Source organism: Nothobranchius furzeri, chromosome 1, assembly GCF_043380555.1.
Source record: "Nothobranchius furzeri strain GRZ-AD chromosome 1, NfurGRZ-RIMD1, whole genome shotgun sequence".
NCBI classification, from domain to species: Eukaryota; Metazoa; Chordata; class Actinopteri; order Cyprinodontiformes; family Nothobranchiidae; genus Nothobranchius; species Nothobranchius furzeri.
The window spans coordinates 95,236,450-95,259,266 of NC_091741.1; the positions used below are offsets into that span (position 1 = coordinate 95,236,450).

At 44.1% G+C, this 22,817-nt stretch overlaps 1 protein-coding gene across 2 annotated transcripts in view; it reads right to left on the reverse strand.

The window, feature by feature from the left end:
* Positions 1 to 22,817, reverse strand: part of LOC107375858 (A disintegrin and metalloproteinase with thrombospondin motifs 2) — a 225,561-nt gene that overhangs the window by 61,865 nt on the left and 140,879 nt on the right. The gene's annotated exons all lie outside the window — the stretch shown is intronic.

Sequence of the window (22,817 nt, forward strand, 5' to 3'; positions counted from 1 at the left end):
AGTGTCCAAGACATGCGGTCACAGATCAGATGAGATGACATAAGGACACCTTTATGTCTGAACATGGTGTTCATTATGGACAATCCATGACGAGCACAGAAGTCCAATAACAAAATACAGCTCGGATTCAGATCAAGCAGGCCATTTCTCCCCACTACAGCTCTCCAGGACTCACTGTCGTTGCCCACGTGAGTGATAAATTCCCCTAGCAGAATGAGGGAGTCACTGGAAGGAGCGCTCTCCAGCACCCCCTCCAAGGTCTCCACAAACGAAGGGTAGTCTGAGCTGCAGTTTGGTGCATAAGCACAGACAACAGTCAGCACCCATCCCCTACTCGTAGGCGGAGGGAGGCTACTCTCTTGTTCACCAGGGTAAACCCCAACATACGAGCACCCAGAGGGAGTGCAACTAGTATGTCCACCCCTGCTCGGCATGTCTCAGTGGGAGCAACTCCAGAGTGGTAGAGTGTCCAGTCCCTGTCAAGGAAAATGGTTCTGGAGACAGAGCCATGAGTTGAGGTGAGTTCGACTATATCTAGTCAGAACCTCTCAACCTCACACCAACTCAGAGTCCTTCCCCACCATGGAGGTGACATTCTATATACAGAGAGCCAGCTTCTGTAGCTGAGGATCAGACCGCCAAGGTCCACGCCTTTGGCCACCACCCATCACACAATGACCCCTTTGACCCTTCCCACAAGTGGTGAGCACATGGGAAGGGGGAACCACGCTTCCTCTCCGGGCTGTGCCTGGCCGGGTTCCATGTGTGAAAGCCCGACCACCAGGCACTCGCCGGCGTGCCAGCCACTTACCAGCATGTTTTGTTTGTTTCCTGCTAAACACCTGATTTTTGTCAGCAGTTGATTCTGCAGAGCTTGGTGAGCAGTTGAATCAAGTGTGCTGGAATGGTGAAACAACTAAAACATGCTGGATAGCGGCCCTTGAGAACTGAAGTTGCCCACCCCTGTGGCAATTTAAAAATGAAGCCCAACAGTTTTAGGAAACTCATTGGACTGTTGGACTTTTTTGACAGGTCTGATGTTCCATTTACCTCCTTAAAAAACATGTTCTCACAGACTAACATAACCTGTTCATATACTTTCTTCATTAATAAATATTCAAAATGCATTTTCAGTGCTTTAGTAAGAATTATAGAAGATGGTTGAGTCATTAGTCATCAGCTCAGGGCTGTATTCAGGTGAAAATCCCTCGGTAACACAGTGGAACATTCCGTCTCCTCGGTGACAGATTTATGAGTTGTCAAGGTGACAGGAAGTATGGACTGTGGATTTTTAATGCCAGTGCATCTGGGCGGGTAGCAACAACATGACACACTGTCCAAAAACAATGTCGCTGTAATGAATGCTCGTTATTTCCACGCCTCAGCACGACAGCTGCAAAGGCTACAGAGAGTGGGTCACAAATTGAACTGAGGTCACCATAATCACACGCTCATTAATTATTTAGGTTGGCCGTTAGTTATATTACTTTCCATGGACAGCTCCCCAAAGACCACAATGATTATTCACACATCAGGTTCTGAACTTTATTACATAACCGCTTTAAGTTAGAGCTGTTTATTTTCAATAATGCTGATTAGATGTTCTGTGTGATGTATCTGTGCTACATCCCCGAGGTGGAGAGGACCGCTTTCCTGCCTGCATGAAGGAGCTTTTTTAATCAGCAGGTGAGCTCGCCACCTATCTGCACTGCTGCCCGGCATGTCTGTGTGGATTTCTAATGGTTCAAGGCAACCTTTAGCTTCCCGTTCTTATATAACTGTCATGAGCACACGGGGCTGTCGAGGAGGTGAGTTGGTGCTCACTGATCCCCCTCCCTCTGTGACCTGCAGCACCGCATTTTCATTAGCCAAGCTGCACAGTTCCTGCATAAAGGTGTGTGCAGCAACCTCCTGATCCATGGAGCAACACCACCAGACTACTACTACTACTACTACTACTACTACTACTACTACTACCACTACTACTACTACTACTACCACTAATAATAATAATAGTAATAATAATAAGCTATATTGCAGCTTTGAAATTGAGAGGATTTGTGAAAGCACCCATGAGGCAGAGCTTAAGACCATTCTTCATGACCTGCCACTGATTACATCTAAGATGAACAGCTCACGACGGAACCACAAATTTATCTCAAAACGGCATAATCCAATAGTGGCCATTCATGGAGGAAATATTGCTGCACAGATCCGTCATGTCGTCCGCTCTGTGGTGGGATGCGCAGAGCTCAGTGTAAACTGAAGAGCTGGGCATTCAATAAGACAGTAAAGACAGAGTGATATGAGGCTTATTGCAGGTCTCGCAGTCTGGAGCCGACCCGTCTGCCAACTGTCTAGATCAGAGATAAGACATTTATAAAGGTCTCTTATGAAATCAATGAGGAGAACACCAGCTCTAATTATAACAAGGGGGCGGCTGGAAATACACAGCGGTATGTAGATGACACCAGGCCTTGCGTCTGCTGCCCGCGGGCTTGCTTTGTGTTCGGTTATAAATCTGTCTTACTGGGAAACAGTGTGTGCATTAGGAAGGAAAGAAAGACAGAAAGGTTGACAGTGAGACATGACGTTCAGCTTTCAGCGGAGCAATAAATCCCAGCAGAGACAGCCTCCTGCTGGTTTGAAGGGTTTGTGGCACCCTCGCCACCTCTCTGCACAGCAGCAAAACCTCTCCTGCCACCGCGTTCTCTAATATGCATCATTCATCTAAACTCTGGGCTTTACGAAGCCAGCTGTAAAACTCTGAAGCAGAATGAACATGTTGGTATTATTTGTTTAGTTTCCACTTGTTTCTTTCTGCACACTGATTTGTACAATACACCGTCAAGGACAATATTGTCATTCAGAACATTTTGTGCATAAGGTAAAATATTTACTTCTAAATCACAAATTTTTTTTATATTACTGTCAGTTAGTAGCAGGCAGGAATGCTGTGAGTAGGATTATTCACAGAGAGAAAAGATATTTACATAATCTGCCGATAGAACAGAGTTCAAATAAACATACCAACAGTGGAATCTTCACTGAAAGTTAGAATCACAGTAAAGTGAGTATTTTAGTATTTAGATGCAACTTCAGGTGATGCAATACCAGTGGCATGATCTGCATCCTAAAAAAATCAGATTCAGCAGTTCTGAAATGATTCCACTGAAACACACACACACACACACACACACACACACACACACACACACACACACACACACACACACACACACACACACACACACATTAGGGCTGGGCGATATGGCCCATCAATATCACGATATATTGAGGATTTCAACGCGATAACGATAAATGGACGATAACTACAGGTATGCGCAGAAACAAAAGTCACATTTATTACCTTGAGCCACATTTTTACGTGACTCAGGGTGGTACAGCTTCTTAAAGGGGCACGAATGTTGCCAACCTACACACACCTTATCATTTTTTTATTATCAAATTTACTGACATGGGAAAATGATCTCAATATGAGTTAAAATTTTGATAACAATAAATTTTCAATTTATTGCCCAGCCCTAAAAAAAATAAAAAGGGCTGCAACTGTGTTAAATTAACATGACAGTGTGTTGCATGTGAATAAAATGTTTAAAGTGAATAACAAAAAAAAAAAAAAAAAAAAAAAAAAACAACTTTAACAAAACACTTTTGGGTAACATAGATGCCTATAAAGTCAACAATGAACTAATATTGAACAAATAATTTACGAACACTTGTAAAGGTTTAGTGAATGCTTTTGTATCAAAAAAATAGGTTGTTCAACATCAGTAAAACATAACTAAATATGGCCATATAACTGGTGCCCTTATTTGATCTCGTAAATTTAGTTGATTTTTGTCTTTTAACATGCCTCTGGAGGCCTTCAGCTTTTCTTAGGCTCTGTGCACCAATTTTTTTTTATTTGATACATAAAAATACAAATACTGTTAATTATTCTGTGCTATTTACACACATACAACCAACGCAGGAGATCACACTTGTACATGTTTAATTGTCCAACGTCAACTATTGTCACGGTCTGGGTACTGCTCTGTATGTTTCTTCCTGAGTTCCTTCCCTGCAGGTGGGTAAGGCTGAGACTCCCCAGCTGTCTGGCATCATCATCACGGCACCAGGGTATTTAAGGAGCAGCGTGACTCTTCTCCACGCAGGTTGATTACTCAGTTTGGGTAGATCTGGTCACCAGTCCTGCACTTCTGTCAGCAATCTGCCTGTTTGTATGTTAACCCATTTGCCCGTCTGCTCAGGTTCCGATCTGCTTCATCTACTCCTGTGACAATAACCCCGGATCTTCATACCACGTCTCGCTGCCCTCCTCTGGTCGCCCGCTCTCAGTCCCTCACCTGCCGCTACCTCCAGGATCTCCCACTCACCCAGACCAGACTCACCTCCCCCCGCTTCCCTTCATCCTGAAGAGCGCAAGCCTCATCGACTGTTCATATCCTCCTGCCATATGTCCTCTCAACCACTCAGCATACTCACTCTCTTCTCCTCTCTAGATCTCGTCCCGCCGAGCACCCGTCCTCAGAAATCAGCCATTATTCCTGCTTCTTTGCAGCGCCCTGAGTTCTCGCTGTTTATTCCCCTTATTTTAATGAATCTTATTTATCTTAACTTCCGTTGTCCTTGGTGATTCTATATGGCGTGGGTCAAACACCTGGTACCCAACATTACAGAATCAACCAGCCAAAAGACTGACCCCATTGCAGAATCCATTTCGGTATCCATATCCAACACCTTAGCAAAGCACGAACACAGTCTACATACTAACCTCGGAGAATTATCCAATACCAATCAGCGTCTGTTCCAGTTAGATTCAGTACTTCAGCAACGTAAGATAAAACTTGACACCTCGGAACCACCTGAGTTGTCACCGGTTTTGCCTCCTCGCCGCACTTCCGGTTCCCGCACCTGTACACTTCCGGGTCGCGGATGCTCCTCCGTGTCAGACCTTCTCTGGTGAGTTTGGTAAATGCAGAGGTTTTTTATTACAATGCCAGCTAGCATTCGAACTATCTCCTGATAGTTTTCCTCGTTATTCTATTAAGATATCTTATATTGTCGGTCTCTTCAGAGATAAAGCGTTAGCGTGGGCTGAAGCTAAGAGCATTGAGGCAGAGTTTTTGCGTTCGTCCCTCGCTAGTTTCCTGATAGAATACGTACATGCCTGTCAGGTTTGTGCCCGCAATAAAGGAAACAATCACCCTCCCTTTGGTCTCCTTCGTCCACTTCCTGTTCCCACTCGGCCCTGGTCTCACATCACTCTAGACTTCGTTACTGGTCTGCCACCTTCCAAAAGGATTTACAGTAATACTAACTATTGTCAACCGTTTTTCAAAATCCTGCCACCTTGTTCCGCTCAAAGCTCTACCCTCATCTGTAGAGACAGCTAACCTGCTTATTAAACATGTGTTCCACCTCCATGGTATCCCAACAGAGATCCTCTTCGGCCGTGGCCCGCAGTTCCTGTCCCGTTTATGGAAAGAGTTCGCTGCCACCCTGGGGACCCGATTCGCTCTCACCTCAGGCTTCCACCCACAATCCAACGGGCAGTGTGAAAGAATGAATCAGATCCTGGAAGCCATGCTCCGCTGTGTATGCTCCTCAAACCCCTCAGTGTGGAGCTCACAACTGGCTTGGATTGAATATGCACACAATGCTCACACCTCCTCTTCCACAGGGAAGTTTCCATTCAAAGTCGCCTTGGGATACCAACCAAATTTATTCCCTTCAGATCCAGTACCCGAAACCTCTGGGCTCCAATTCATCCGCCGGGCAAGGCGGCTCTGGACCCACACCACAGCAGGTCTCCAACGAACCGCAGACCGTAATCGCCGCCTAGCGGACCGGCACAGACGCCCAGCCCCAGTCTATGGGGTATGGACCGAAGGACTGGCCATGGATTCCTCAGTCCTTCATCAAGGATCCTGCCCTCATCAGGGACTTCGAGGCTTCCCGGTCTGCCTCCTCCTCTGCTCGTCCACCAGGTGACGTCTGTTGGAGTGAAGGGAAGGCGGGGAGGGGGGGGGGGCACTGTCACGGTCTGGGTACTGCTCTGTATCTTCCTGAGTTCCTTCCCTGCAGGTGGGTGTGGCTGAGACTCCCCAGCTGTCTGGCATCATCATCACGGCACCAGAGTATTTAAGGAGCAGCGTGACTCTTCTCCACACTGGTTGATTTCTCAGCTTGGGTAGATCTGGTCACCAGTCCTGCACTTCTGTCAGCAATCTGCCTGTTTGTATGTTAACCAGTTTGCCTGTCTGCTCAGGTTCCAATCTGCTTCATCTACTCCTGTGACAATAACCCCGGATCTTCATACCACGTCTTGCTGCCCTCCTCTGGTCGCCCGCTCTCAGTTCCCCACCTGCCGCTACCTCCAGGATCTTCCACTCACCCAGACCAGACTCACCTTCCCCCTGCTTCCCTTCATCCTGAAGAACGCAAGCCTCATCGACTGTTCATATCCTCCTGCCATATGTCCTCGCAACCACTCAGCATACTCACTCTGTTCTCCTCCCTAGATCTCGTCCCGCCGAGCACCCGTCCTCAGAAATCGGCCTTTATTCCTGCTTCTTTGCAGTGCCCTGAGTTCTCGTTTATTCTACCCCTTATTTTAATAAATCTTAATTTTCTTACCTTCCATTGTCCTTGGTGATTCTGTATGTAAAAATGTAAATAAATACATTGTAAACATTTAAATGATATCCAACAGATATTTGTATGTTTTCAAATATTGAAGTAATGGTTTGTATATGAGAACACATTTCCGCTATATTAAATGGTTTTACATACATATTTAAATGTGTGTTTATTTACTATACATTTAATGATTAAACGATCTATTGTTGAACAGCCTTGTTCAACACATACTGGTGCAATATGTAAGAATAAAGTAAGATGACATCTTGTGGTCAAGTATGGTTACTGCATCCCATTTTTATAAACAGAAGGTGATTTTCTCACTGCTGTTCTGTGGGTTTCATGGCTGTAGCCAGTTAGGGTTCAGCCAGAAGATTCTAGATGAGATGCGTCATACACACACAGTAAGCTAATGAGCAGACAACAGTAATGTTACAGCAGGGGAGCACTTACTACACTTCTGGTAAAATGCTGTCTTGTTGTTAGCTTGCTGTTATAGTTCTGAACAACTCAATAATTGAAGTAAAACACCAAGATTTACTCAATATTCCCTGCACACATATCACTTTCATATCAAGTTATTGATAATTGAATAAGTAGCTTGAGAAATTTTCCGAGCCAACTATTTGGTTCTAACTCACTGTTACCATTGTTAGCTCATTGTTAGCCGATATTTGAATAAAAGTAAAAGATGCCGTGGTTTCTTAGGGCTACAAGAAATAACCTTTGGGTCTCTCCTGTTTACTGGCTTGGGTTCTTGTAATAACCGGAGCTTTTTCCTTGCCGATGTCAAATAAAAAATGCAGTAGCTGCAGTTTTAGTTCACAGACTCACAGATTGTAAACAGCAATGTTCCTATTCAGTTTTTTAAAAAGAACATTTGTTTCCAACACTTTCAACTGCACTATTTTCATCCTGCAACTCAGCTTCAAAGGGTTTAATTTATCCTGTCTCAATTAGCACCATTTGACACCTTCAGTAACTTGTGAAATCAGCTGGTTTGTAAAAGGTTTCTAAATCAGGCTGCTCACACCTAAACAGAGTATTAACACTCTGGATTTAGGACTCAGATCCTGCTAACACACAGCTGGACTTTTACACATGGTTGTGTTGGAGTGTTAACCCTTCGAAGCCTGAAACATGAAACCACTAAAAATAAAGTTTTAAAAACTGAACTATATATAGTCTAATTAAAACAACAATGTAGCCCTTTTTACAAACGACACCGTGCCAGTGTTATGTTGATATGTGTTTCCCCCTAGAGATCTGTTTCTTTTGCATCCAGCTGCGAGTGGAGACGACACACTCACAAAACATAACCCTAACCTTAACCACCCTGTCACCACAAATGCATGTTTTACATTATTGTAAATTTTGAAAGTATTGTGTGTATGGTTAGGGTAAGGGTTGGGGTAAGGGTTAGGACAATTTTTTGCAAGTGGATGGTTCGAACTCACAGCTGGGTGCAAAAGAAACAGATCTCGAGGCGGGAACACATATCAACGCGCAAATCTTGTGGCATTCGTTCCGTCTCGCTTGGTAGTAATATTGCGGTAATGCTCTGTCTTCTAAATGGCTATTGCGCCATAGTGCAACACAGGGAGTTGTCATGATGACTTGGGGAGTTAAGTCTGAGCTCCGGCCGGCAAAGATATTTAAAATGAAAGTAAACAAGGACATACAGGTGCTGGCCAGTAAATTAGAATATCATCAAAAGGTTGAAAATATTTCAGTAATTCCATTCAAAACGTGAAACTTGTACATTATATTCATGCAATGCACACAGACCAATGTATTTCCAATGTTCATTACATTTAAATTTGATATTCATAAGTGACAACTAATGAAAACTCCAAATTTGGTATCTCAAAAAATTAGAATATTCTGAAAAGGCTGAATATAGAAGACACCTGCTGCCACTCTAATCAGCTGATTTACTCAAAACACCTGCAAAGGCCTTTAAAAGGTCCCTCAGTCTTGTTTTGAAGGCACCACAATCATGGGGAAGACTTCTGGCTTAACAGCTGTCCAAAAGACAATCATTGACACCTTGCACAAGGAGGGCAAGACACAAAAGGTGATTGCTAAAGAAGCTGGCTGTTCGCAGAGCTCTGTGTCCAAGCACATTAACAGACAGGCGAAGGGACGGAAAAAATGTGGTAGAAAAAAGTGTACAAGCTCTAGGGATAACTGCACCCTGCAGAGAATTGTGACGACAAACCCATTCAAAAATGTGGGGGAGATCCACAAAGAGTGGACTGCAGCTGGAGTCAGCGCTTCAAGAACCACCACGAGGAGACTCATGAAAGACATGGGATTCAGGTGTCGCATTCCGTGTGTCAAGCCACTCTTGAACAAGAAACAGCGCAAGAAGCGTCTCGCCTGGGCCAAGGACAAAAAGGACTGGACTGATGCTGAGTGGTCCAAAGTTATGTTTTCTGATGAAAGCAAGTTCTGCATTTCCTTTGGAAATCAAGGACCCAGAGTCTGGAGGAAGAGCGGAGAAGCACAGAATCCACGTTGCATGAGGTCCAGTGTAAAGTTTCCACCGTCAGTGATGGTGTGGGGTGCCATGTCATCTGCCGGTGTTGGCCCACTCTGTTTCCTGAGGTCCAGGGTCAATGCAGCCGTCTACCAGGAAGTTTTAGAGCACTTCATGCTTCCTGCTGCTGACCAACTTTATGGGGATGCAGACTTCACCTTTCAACAGGACTTGGCACCTGCACACAGTGCCAAAACCACCAGCACCTGGTTCAAGGACCATGGTATCCCTGTCCTTGATTGGCCAGCAAACTCGCCTGACCTTAACCCCATAGAAAATCTATGGGGTATTGTGAAGCGGAGGATGCAATACGCTAGACCCAACAATGCAGAGGAGCTGAAGACGACTATCAGAGCAACCTGGGCTCTCATAACACCTGAGCAGTGCCACAGACTGATCGAGTCCATGCCACGCCGCATTACTGCAGTTATTGAGGCAAAAGGAGCCCCGACTAAGTATTGAGTGCTATACATGCACATTCTTTTCATCTTCATTCTTTTCAGTTGGCCAACATTAGAGAAACAAACATTTTTTCATTGGCCTTTAGAATATTCTAATTTTCTGAGATACCAGATTTGATGTTTTCATTGGTTGTCACCTATAAATATCAAAATTAAACGTAATAAACATCGGAAATACATTGGTCTGTGTGCATTGCATGAATATAATGTACAAGTTTCACGTTTTGAATGGAATTACTGAAATATTTTCAACCTTTTGATGATATTCTAATTTACTGGCCAGCACCTGTACGCTTTGCTTTTTGAATAAAATCAGCTGAGACGCCCTACTCAAAAATGAGCATCTCTCCATTGGAGCTGAAGCTCAGATCACCAGAGACTGCACGGGGACTGTGGAGGACAGACACCTTTAGGAGCGGCTTGTTAAAAAACATAATAATCGCAGCTTCAATCACAACAAAAAGCAAGGTGTATCCAAGATAAACTGAAGTCCACGGCAGTGCAGAGACCGCCACCATACCCATACCCATTTTATGTGACCATTGCCTAATAATGTGTCTAATTACGACACAATCCGACCACTTATAAATGACTCAAAGGTCCCTGATGCCACCACGGCGTTGCAACAAATTGACGGCATTGTTTTGTAAAAACGGCTAGTAATGCAGAAATAAAATCTGTCCTTGCCACGAGGCCGTAGACAGATATTAAAGTCCCATAGTGGTGTGGTGAAAATTGATCCATTCTCATGGGAGCGGTAAGCTGCAGACACGGCCACGCTTGGGAACAATTTGGTGGTTTAATGTATATGATTGGAGATGGCAGGGGCCTCTTCAAATTAATTAATTAATTACACACATATCTGTGCATATTTCATGTGTATAAATTAATATACTTTTACATGTCTGTGTGTCGGCTGAACATGTATTTTTCCTCTGGCTGTGTTAGTGTCTTTGTCATCCCCAGGTGCAGAGCCTGGTTAGAGGAATGCTAGTGCTGCTGGTGTTGGACTGGTTAATGAGGTGTCCAGTCCTTTGCCAACAGACCAATTTGGATCACCAAAGGTCTCTTCTGGACCAATCAGAAGCTGAGGAGTCATTATAAAGGCTGGAAGCCAGCACCACCACTACCTTCTTTCTCTCCCTGGCACCTGGCGCTGATTGGCTCACCTGTGCTGCAGCTGGAGTCTACCTTTTGTTTGAAGGTTTGTGGTGGGGTTGTTAGTGGACCAGGTAAGTCTGGGGTACGCTGTTCATTTTCATCATGTAGTAGTCTAGGAGTATGATTCTGTAGTCTAGGAGTATGATTCTCGCTTGGGGTGCGAGAAGTCCCGGGTTCATATCCCGGACAAGCCCCTATTTATGTTACAACCCCAACAAGTGTTGTTAAAACGTGAAGGAAGGGGTAACATAAGAACTTGGAACAGTGGAATCAAAGTTTTATCCAGGTGTTTTAATTGTTGATAAGTTGTCCTTCAACCGTTAACCTTTTAGAGGTTTTTTTTTTTTTTTTTTTGCGTTTGGCATTATTTGAATAATGCTCTCCATCTGTTTGCACTTGTTTTAAAACCTCTTCTGACAATTAAACACTTTTGATTTCACTGTTCTAAGTTCTTATGTCACCCTGATTCCTCAGTTTGTACTTGTACGTGGACGTGTTCCTAAATATAAGAAAACCTCAGACCATGCGTACGAACATCATCTAATGGTAGAACGGAAAAACCACATTACTGAAGGTCTCAGTCGTCCACACGTTTCTCATTCATAAATTATTTTACCCAATAAATAATTATTTGGTTGGAAAAATAGCTGTGTCACATAATTGGTGTTGAAACCTATAAAAGACACCTGTGACCTGACATTGTAACATGACTGATCTTGTGTTATTGGGAGGATTTGGCAGAGACTCCGGTCTCCGGAGGGGACATGTCCTCTGTGAGCGTAGAAGTAGATCCTTCAAGAGCTATGCTGTGATTTGGGATTCTTTGTGGAGTGACAGACAAACCACACAAATCAGATACCAGTCTATATTCTACTTTTAAACTACGAGACCCCCCCCCAAGACCATCCTCTGCTCTCCAAACAAACATGAGTTGCCAAGGTAACCAGACTGAATGACAGCTCAGAAGAGGCTGCACTCCCAGACATTTCCAAATAAAACTAACTCCAAACAGAACGACTCCTTAAATGTAAAATGTAAATGAAAACCCATTACTGTATGATTCATCAAATTCAAGTTTTTATTTATTTCTGACGGGAACCTCCCCTCTGTCCCGACTGCATTTATAACCTCTGCAACTTGTTTGGTTCTTTTGCACTTCGGCAGCCAGTGTCTCAATCTCACTTTCAAAATTTGTTATTTCTTTTTTTTTTCTTGGGGGAAGAACCAAGAAAAACCCAGGGAACCCCCTCACAAGCTAAGGACGTAGCATGACCAACTGTGTTGAGGGCGTTTCTGTAAATGATTGTGAACAGACACGAGCACCTGGGTACACACAGGTAGGATTTACTATCAGACGATTGTCGAGGAACATGCGTACGAGTGGCCACAGCATGTTTCATAAATCAGGATTTTGATCATTTGTACAGAAATTTGGTTCATAGGAAGGACTATAAGAATATTTCTGCAAACACTTAATGAATGAGGGCCCAGGTTTTTGATGAAAGTGTGGTGTGAAAAAGGAATTCTTGATTCTCTGACTCTAGAAGGAGGAGTCTCCAATGCTCTTGTACCAACATTACCCAATTTATTTAACAACTCCTCCAACCAGCTGTAATGAGCCAGAGATGCACACACCCCACAGTAAACTGGCTGATTAGTAATTATTTAGGTAGCATTTCATATCTATTTGAGTTGATTTTAAGTGACTGATTTTAATCCCTTAAAAAACTTCTCTTGGAAGAAGATTGCATTCCCTTTAATTATTGGAGGATGCTTTTGAAAGGTTCTACGTGGAGTAAAATGGGAGTAAGGAAGAAAAGGTCTATCCAAAGGTGTGAATCAATATGTATGCAAATGTTTTCCTCAGCAGAGTGGAACCCACGTGCCTGCCACGCCGAAGCAGAACCAGGATTTATCATCCAATATCATCTCATTTCAAATGGTCGTAATAAACACATTGCCAAGCTGTAAAATAGTTGTCCATCATTTCTAAGTGGCCACCTAAACAGAGCAGCAAATCAGCAGACTGTTGGGACATTTGCAGAGATATAGACATGAACACACTGCAAAGACTGAAAAGAAAAAGGTGAATAAAACATGACATATTGGAGGCTTGATGGCTCACAAACACGCTGTTCTTTACTGTATCGCTCAAACCAGACGAGAGGGAATTAGCACGAGTATCTGTGCTACTAAACTGGCTCTGGTTCATAACAGACTCTTACAGAACAGATAAGGATTAGAGAAAATTAAAAGATCCATTCATCATTCTTACAAAGCCAGCTCCAAGCTAATGATGTCTAATAAAAGCCAGGATGATTTAGTGCTCCCTAACAGATGCTGGCACTGACAGAAGGGAGGTACATCTATGTAAAGATCACACCTCTGACTCGTTCCACCGGGCAGGTCCCTGTGCATATCTGTCAAACAAACACATGGCCAGTGAAGCATGCTCTGCTCGCAACACGGGAGGAGAAAAACAAGTTTGAAGCCAAAATGTGAAAAAAACTTCTAAACATGCTGCCAGAAAGCTCCGAATCTCCTCAGGCCCCTTGCAAATAAATAACAGAAGAACACGGCCATTGATCGATCTCTGTGCTTTCTGATTGACATTGTTTCCTTTTACCGGAAAATCCTAGCCAGGACTTCCCATTTAAAAGATGCACAGGGGGAAATCTGGCAGGATATCTCATCAAATCCAGGTTCCCCAGCTCTCCGCTCCCAAGAGACGGTCATGATGGCACATGGTGAAGCTACAACCTCTCAATCAATGCCACTGCTTCCGCACAAACGTAACTCTACACTGAAGCAGGGAGGATAGGGGAGCTACCGGCATGGTCTCCCTTGTCTCTCAGTCCTAATGAAGCTCTCCGGTAATCAAATCAATGTACACACAGGCAGATGGCCAATAAGGGAACAACCATGAGGGCTCTTAATGAGAGGATGACAAAGTTTCATCTTACCCATTTCTAACCCCTTAGCATCTAATTAATATTAATCAAAAGTGACTGAACATGTGGCTTTATTAATTCAATATGCTCTATGTTTTATTTATGCCTGTTTGCCCTTTCCACAAACTCCTGGTCATACTAACAAGATGACCTCTGCTAAATATAGCTGAGAGGATGCTTTCCTTTGGTCCACCAGCTGGACTAAAGTTGTGAAGACAGAGAAGGTTGTGTTTAAAAAAGCTCGTTTTCAGAGCCAGAGGCCATGTTCAGTTTCTGCATAGATCACTGGCTGCGAAGCAGGTAGTCAGACATGTTGCCAAGTGATGGTGGTACTCCGGTGATTTAAGAAGGATCCACCGAGGCTTATTGGTCCAACCTGCTCCACAGCCCGCAGTGCAAGGGGTCAGCCCTACAATTAACCAGGTTTCTGTTTAATGTTTGTATTCCCAGGTCTGCTGCCATGAATAGATAGAATAAGGAAGGATCCAGCTTTTGGTGTGACTTGACAAAAACATGACCACAGAGGATGTTAACTTGAGGTGTATTCTTGTACATGTGTGATATATTTGCAGATAAGCCACCACACCAGACTCTAAAGGTTGTGCTAGACTTCTATATAAAGTTTGAATGGCGGGGTAAAACAGCCTGACCTAATCTATTTTCACTTATGCATTTAAGTTTTGAAATGATAATAATGACATTTTCATTTATTTTAATTGATCTTCTGAACAAGTTGATCAGAAAATCCACATCATGTCATTCTTCTGGAGGCTGAATCCGCGCTCTCTTAGCATTCAGCAGGAGGAAATCCGGAATGCACACCTGAGGCAACAGCGGTTCACCAGCAGCGGCCGGTGACCCGCCGTGGTCACAGACATGCTCCAAGCCTCCTGTCCACACCTCTTCAACGTGCTGCAGCTCCTGGATTGACATGGTGTCTAGGTCAGGCATGATGCTACGGTGCTCTGATGAGTCTGTTTGTGATTGTTTTTGGTCTCTGTGAAGGGCTCTGGGCATGGAGACGACAATGTATTGCATCTGCATTAGTAAGTGTGATGTCACAGAATTTATACAAAGACGACAGTGGCTCAGGAGTTACAAGTACATCCTGTAATCAGTGGGTTGCTGGTTAAAACCCAGGGCAAGTCTGAGGCAGCCATTGTGTCACTAAGGAAGACACATCACTCCTCTTGCCTGCTGGTGGTGTTCAGAGCGATGGGTGCCTCCATTGCTCGGCAGCACGGCCCGGGACAGCTGTGGCTGCAATGAAGCTCATCACCATCAGTGTGTGAATGTGTGTGTGAATGGATGAATGAGTCATTGTGAAGTGCTTAGGAGTCCTCTGACTGCAAGTAATTTATCATTGAATTATAATCTTTTGTGGCTTTGTTGATTTTTTTCTGAGTCTCTCCTGATCCATAATCTGTGAAAAAAACAGATGGCCTTCAAATGTCTCCGTCTTAAAAAATGGTCAATTGTGTTCGATATCTGGTTAATGCCATTTTAAAGACAAAATCTGAGTGAATATTTGAAACGAAGTCTTTAAAAACAACAAGACATTTACATTGTAATGCTTAGATGAGTAAATATTTAAAAAGAAAATCCAGAGAATTTATATTTCATGCATTCAATACTTTCTCTTGCATTGAGGGATTAAGGGCAGCAGCGTTGAAGTCCTTCACACACTTGCACCATCTGGTTTTCTTAGAAGAACACAGGAGTTTAGCCTGCTGGTGTGCACAATGTTTCTGCTACATAACTGGATCGCTTCACAGTGCAGACAGTTTTGCACCTGGGACATTCATATCTAACTGAACCAAATGTTAGCCGGGGTAATCAACTTATACCCCGAGGGCCGTTATCCAGCGTGTTTTAGCTGTTTCCCTGCTGCAACACAGTTGATTCACCTGTTTAGCAGCTCAAGAAGGTCTGCAAAAGCATGTTAACCACCTGCTGATTAAAATCTGGTGTGTTGAAGAAGAGAAACAACTAAAACAAGCTGGATAAAGCCTCGGGGATGGGAGCACCTGCTTTAGGCCATATTCCTACATTTTTGGTGATAGCACCGAGGACTGAAGGCTTTGTGTAGGAGGAACATGACATACGACGCATCACAGAGAATTAAACAGTCTAAAATCTGTTCAAAAATGCCTTTTGGCCTTAAAGTTGTGGTATAGTTTCCATTTAGAGGTATGGGTTTATAGGAGAACATTGTGGATGCACTGATCAGTTTCAAAAAAGTAGAAAAAGTTATACCGTTTTGTCACGTCTCCCACCCCTGAATACAATTTATGACCAAAAAAAAAAACGCAAAACATAACATGTTGAGTGTATGTAATTGAGATGCTTGTTAAAGGGGTGTCTGATTTGACCACTACCATTAACTACTCCAAACTAAGAGTCAAGGGGACACTTGGGGTAAAAGTGGGGAAACATCTGAAAATGGGATTTAGCAACACATTCTTACACCCAAAGCGTCAAATGATGACGCGTGTGACCAAGCGTCAAAATGTGGCGATTAGGGTGCCCCAGCGCGTCGCGAGAGGACACGCAGGGACACGTGTCACCGGGGGCATCAGCATCCGATGCACGCGGTGGCACGGACATTATTCCCCGAACCTCTAGCGATTTAACCTTCCCCTCACCCCCATCCTAACCTTAACTCAGTAATTTCCAATTAAGATTTGCATGCACAACCTAGTTAAGGTTGGAAAGGGGGTGAGAGGAAGGTTAAGTAGTTGACAAGACAGTCAAATGTCTGCCTCACCGCGGGCGTCGGATACTGAGGCTCTGGCACAGCACGCCCCTGCGCATCATCTCCCGACGCGCTGGGGCACCCTAATCGCCACATTTTGACGCTTGGTGACACGCGTCATCATTTGATGCTTTGGGTGTGAGAATGTGTTCGATTCAGGCCAAATGAAAAAGCAGGCAGACATTAAAACTAACTGCCCAAACTCAGTGTGATGTGACAAAAGAGGTTAAAATAAAGGGACATATTCTTTGCTCTCCCTAACCGGCAGTACAACCTGTCACTACTCCTCTCTAAAGCAAGTAATACCCACTAACCCACAGAAGACGATCAACAAAAGGAGCTCATTTCATTAGCTGTGGTTTGTCTGGGCTTGTAACAACCACTCTGACCCTATGATGTTAGTTCACGAGTGTAAGGAAGTAAAAACAGAAAAACATATTTAAAAAACCTGTGTGTGTGTGTGTGTGTGTGTGTGTGTGTGTGTGTGTGTGTGTGTGCGTGCGCGCATCCTGTGACAGAATAGAGAACTGGACACAGAGCAGGGTCACAAACCCCAGCGGTGTTCATTTAAAGGTGTGTGCAGCGTACACACACACACACACACACACACACACACACACACACACACACACACACACACACACACACACACACACACACACACACACACACACACACACACACACACACAGGAAGTTCCCAGCCTATCCCATCCAATTCTATGAAATGAGATATCTGCTGTTTCCAATCTGAGCCTCTTCATCCTCCACGGAACAGAAACAAGTGCTGGAGATGAGAGAAGAGGACAGAAGCTAAAGGACAGAGAGCACAATCACATTCCTCTGTGTCCGGCTTTTCCCAGCTCTGCGTTTAAGGAAGTAAAGTGTCTCCATGTCGATCTTATTATATTGGAGTGGGTCTCAGTTCGCGCTGGCTGAGAAAATAGCCTCATGGTTCCTCTTCTACATGTGGCCACAGACACACACACACACACACGCACATACACACACGCGCGCGCACACACACACACACACACACACACACACACACACATACACACACACACACACACACACACACACACACACACACTCACGCACGCACGCAGGCGCACGCACACACACACACACACACACTCACGCACGCACGCAGGCGCACGCACACACACACACACACACACACACACACTCACACACGCACGCACACACACACAGGTACACAAACTGATAACATGGCCTCAGTGACACAAGTTAAATATTAATGATCTGATTTTCTCTCGTTAATAACTACAGTGCTGATCAAACCAGAATACAATTGTGTGTGTGTGTGTGTGTGTGTGTGTGTGTGTGTGTGTGTGTGTGTGTTTGGGAAATAGAAACATAAATGTGGAGAGACGAATGGCTAATATAAGCAAACGTTAAGTTGAGAATTGAGTAAATAATTAAACAACATCTATTTTTTTTATTTATAAGCTCTGTTTGAAACTCAAGGTCAATTTGCATAAGCACAATTAAAACAACTCAAACTAAGTTTAAAACAAATTCAAAAGGTACAACATATAAGATGGACGCTTATGGTTGGACATCTGGGAAGGTCATGTGATGTTAGTCTAAACAAGCCAGTTTCGTGGAGAGATTTCACAGATGATAGTGATGCACAGATCCAGTGGTAGTGCATTACAGAGTCTGGGAGAAGAGCAGCTGAAAGGCCTGAGTCTCATGGTGGTCAGATGAGTGTGCGGCGTAGACAGGAGAGAGCCAGAGAAGGAACGAAGAGCAAATTTGAAGTAGATGAATAAGATGGAGAGGGGCTAGGTTGTGGAAGATTTTGAACTCAATGTCAAACTGGCTGGGTAGCTAGTGATGTCTTGTGTAATGGGGGCTTGTTTCAGTTGGACAGCTTTTACCAACAGCATGGTTCAGCCTTTTCCCAAAACCTGGGGTTGCTAAGCAGTTGCTTGGCCAAACCATGCCATTGCTGTTGCATACCCAAGCCACCGCCTGGCACTGCCCTTGCTTTTCAGTACCTGCTTTGTTAATTGCTTCGAAAACACAATGTCAGCAACTGTCGGTCACTGATTGGCTAGGGAGTTGAGGGACTGGTTCGTTCAAACCTTTCTATCAGCTGTGTCCAGGTCCTGAGTCTGACAAAAAGCCATTTCGGGGAAGGTCATCACCATTTTTGTGCTGCAAAGTGTTTTTGTACAACATACCGAACATGTTGAACGCACCCCAACTCCATTCGCACACGCTGATGAGGGCACCCACTAGAGCCATGTCTCAATTTGACTTGGGAAAAACAACCCACGCTGTAGTGCGCTCAGTCAATTTTATCTGAACTGAGCCATCTCAGGAAGGAAAAGGGGCAAAAGAGAGATTCTGGAAATGGCACAGGCTTCTGAATCTGCTAAAGTTATAGAGGATTTAAGTGTAAACCATAGATCAGAACACTGCAGTAGTCAATGTCAGATGCAACCAGGGCACAGCAGTGGTGGTGGGGATACGTGAGGGACAGAGTCGGCCAATTTTACAGAGGTGTACGTATACGAAGACTGAGTGATGTTGTTTTTGTGAGCTGTGAAGGAGAGGATGACACCCTGACCTGCGGAAAAAAGACAACAGTGGAGTTGTGAAAATAAAGATCGATTTAGTGCCACTGCAAGAACTTCAGTTTTGTTTACAATATGTTTGAGAAGGTTTGGCTAAAGATGTATGATGTTTTGAGTAAAAGTAGAGTAGGGTGTCATCTGCATACCAAGAGGGAGAAGGTAAACACTGAAAAGAAAGGCAAGGGTTCATACCCATTGTAACGTGAGGAAATGTGGGTTTTCTGTGCCAAAGGTTGTACTTGGCCCGGCTGGGTCAAAGCTGGGTCGCATTGAACTTTCACCCACAGAGTGAGACCTTTGCCGACATGCCTTGGCGTCAACTCAACTCACGGCACAGGATAAAAAAAGGAATTGTTGACAGAGAACGAATGGAACACAAAGTCACCACAAGATGGCAGGAAAAGGCATGGAACCGGCAGAACAGAGGCCTGAAGCCTGAACCTTTTCACCGGCCCAAATAGAGTGCAAACCTACGCGGTCGTGCTGGTATTTGACGGATAAAACGTTGCGTTTTACTCCGACGGAAGGCCACGTAGCAAAATGTCGATTCTACACACCGGAGCGTTTTACAAGAACCACCGCTAAAGGTTTAGCGGATTTTAGGACGCAGAATCGCTGCGTCAGAACGGTTTGACAGTTCACCAGGACGCGTTCCCGTTGTCTAAACCGGGGTGGCTAGTGAGCTCTTCGGCTAAGCTAGCGAGTGCCTGTAGCGACCAGGACAAAATTGCCCGATTAACCAAATGTGCCTTAGCGACGAGGTAATTTAGGGACTTTAGCGTCCGCACTCTGGATGCAGATGCGCTCTTCGTTGTGTAACCCGACTAATAGCGAGATAATATTAGCAAGTTAAGCTAACTATTATTGCTAGCGAGTTTACCGGCAATGGACAGACGCGGATCAGACGTCTTACGAACGGAATTAACTTCCGACGGGGATAAATCTATCTCTGATTTCACAAATACTCGCACACAGTGTCAAAAACACCGCGACAAGGGTTTTCCGAGAATTCTGAAATTTAGTTTTACCTATAGGCGAAGGTAAAAGACTTGGAGGTAAGCGGCTAGCGGTTAGCTCCTCACAGCGGAATCATAGCGGAAAATTAAATTTCCGATCTGAAGAGTTCAGAGACGCGATGTCTCGTCAAAGTGGAAAGAATATAGTGAAAGACCCAACTCACCCAGCCTCTCACCGAAGGGCGAAGATGGGAAAACTCACAGGATCTGTGAAATTTGTGGTTAATTTGTGGACGAAGATTCCACAGTAAAATCCCAACTCAGGACGTCTCCCGGAAGAGTGACTTTAGCGCGGAATAACTTCCGGTTTTTCAAAATCAGACATCAAAGTGAAACACAGAGAAAATGCGTAATTTTGTTAAAAATTAGCTTCTTAATGGATTAAATCGGATATATCGCAGATAGAAGTCTGGTTTAGCTAGCCAATTATGTAGAGAACCTGGCTAGGCTCTGCCAATTATGTAGTGTAATGGTTTATGCTCTTTTATGAAAGAGGAACCATTCTACATATTAATTCGGAATATTAATTTTTAATAAATTAATAACCAAATTTTATAGGGTTAAGAAGATTCAAAGGTTGTTTTCATCAATAAACTGACAATAATATCCGTGGATCTGTGTTTCAGTTCAATGAAGAGACAAGTTTGAAAATTAAAAGTTTTAATTCTTCAAATTAAACTAATGATTTTGAAATGACAAACATAGGAAATAACAATCAACATTGGCAACTTTGTCAGACAATCTTTAACAGTTGCACAACCCTGCTTGTTTCTCAGGGCGAGATGGAAACGTCCGCCGCCGTGGAGCGCTTGTGGCCTCCAGATGTGGCCATCCTACCATTTGAAGGGTTTGTGCCTGGACATCTTGACCTTTCTGTGGATGACCTTGTCATTTCTCAGTTTGTGACCTCTGCTGACACGGTGGCCAACTCTTTTCTTCTTTCACAGGGGTGTGACTATGTCTCTGGCATCTGTGCTCTCTTTCCTGCGATTTCTCTTTCAGGTGACCACGACGGCGCAGAAACACCTGCGGTTTCCAGTAGTCCTGTGGTCAGTGGCGATATTGAGGGAGCCTCGGTGGTTGCTGCGATCACCTCTCTAACGGGCACGGGGTGGCCTCCCGGCCCAGGAGCAGTAGGTGCGTGCAGCGATGCTCGGCTCAGGGCCCCGCCTGACAAAGGGGGGGTGCTGAGTGGCACTGAGTTTTCCGTTGCGGACTTCGACCTGTTCGGGGGAACTCCTCCTCCGAGCGGGCGGGTCATTGCAGAAATCGACACTGACCTTCCACCACTTCAGCTGACGACGTTGACCTCCGACCCGGAGATAGGTGATACACCTTCTGCGGGGTGGAGCTCTTGTCAGTCTGTAACTACTCTGGTTAAACCGGGTTTTTCTGTTCCTGTGTGGGATCCTCCATCATTCTTGGAACAAAAGTATTCTTGGCTTCAGTATTCAGGACAGAACATGTTCCTAAAGCTAGCAACATGTCTGTGTCTGGTTCTACACATGGCTAGGTTTGCTTTGACACCCGTGACACAACCATTCTTGCCTAACTCCTTTTCAGAACCTCCTCGACCAACACCTCTTGGTCTTTGGACATCTGAACACCTGCTCTTTCAGCACGATCCAGGTGACAATGTGCATCTTTTTGGTGAACAGGCTCTTATGAGCTTAAGAACTGTTGTTTGTTATGCTTCTCCTGTCTTACAGACACGGCATAAGTTTGAGAAACAAAAGGGGGGTGGGGAGCCTCCTCCGGTTCTGCGAGCATCGTCTTCGCATCTCCAGTTCATTTCCAATTTCTGATCACAACAACGTTGCCTCTGTTAAGCTGATAAACAACTTTGAACAGGTAAAATCAGGTTCTGATCTAACAACTAAACCATCCGCTTCACTCCAGTTCCAAACGGGTCCCACAGGTAAATTCAAACAAGTTTCTCTGTGGGTTCGTAACACCAGATACAAACGGATGGATGACCAAATCAATTATGACACTGCTCCCACAGATAAGTTCAAACTCGTTTCTCTGTGGGTTCGCAACACCAGATTCAAACCGCTTACTGAATGAATCGATTCTGACTGGATTATTTTCCACTACCTGGTGGAACGTTACAAATTCACTCGATTCTTTGTTGGATGAATTCTTAACAAATGTGATATCCTTTGAGTTTTTTTTTCAGGTTGCCTGCCTTCAGCCAGGACACCTGTTACTAACTCACATTTTTAGGGACTACTAACCTATTGATTTACATTTTTGGAACTGATTTACATCTCTATCTTTTAATAGTGCTTTGTGTAGAGTGATTATATTTGATTACAGATTTTAACTTGTTAAAATTTCCCTTAAAGGGCTACAAGCCAATTTGCCCTTCATTTTCATTTTTATATATATATATATGCCTTTAATCAGTGCAGCCTGCTGATTGTCACATATCAGTTAGGATTTAATTTCTTTTATTTGTGTTTTCTCTGCAGCATGTTTTTGCATGACATGTAGAACAGGGCGCAGAACATTTCTTCTTTAGATAGTTCACAAAATGCCTTCACATTTTCCCAGAGGCACCCATAGATAGGTTTTGATTAATTTCTTTGATTTGCATCAAACGCAATCTATCGTATGGGCTGTCTCACTTTGTCTCCTTCTCCGAGCTCGTCTGG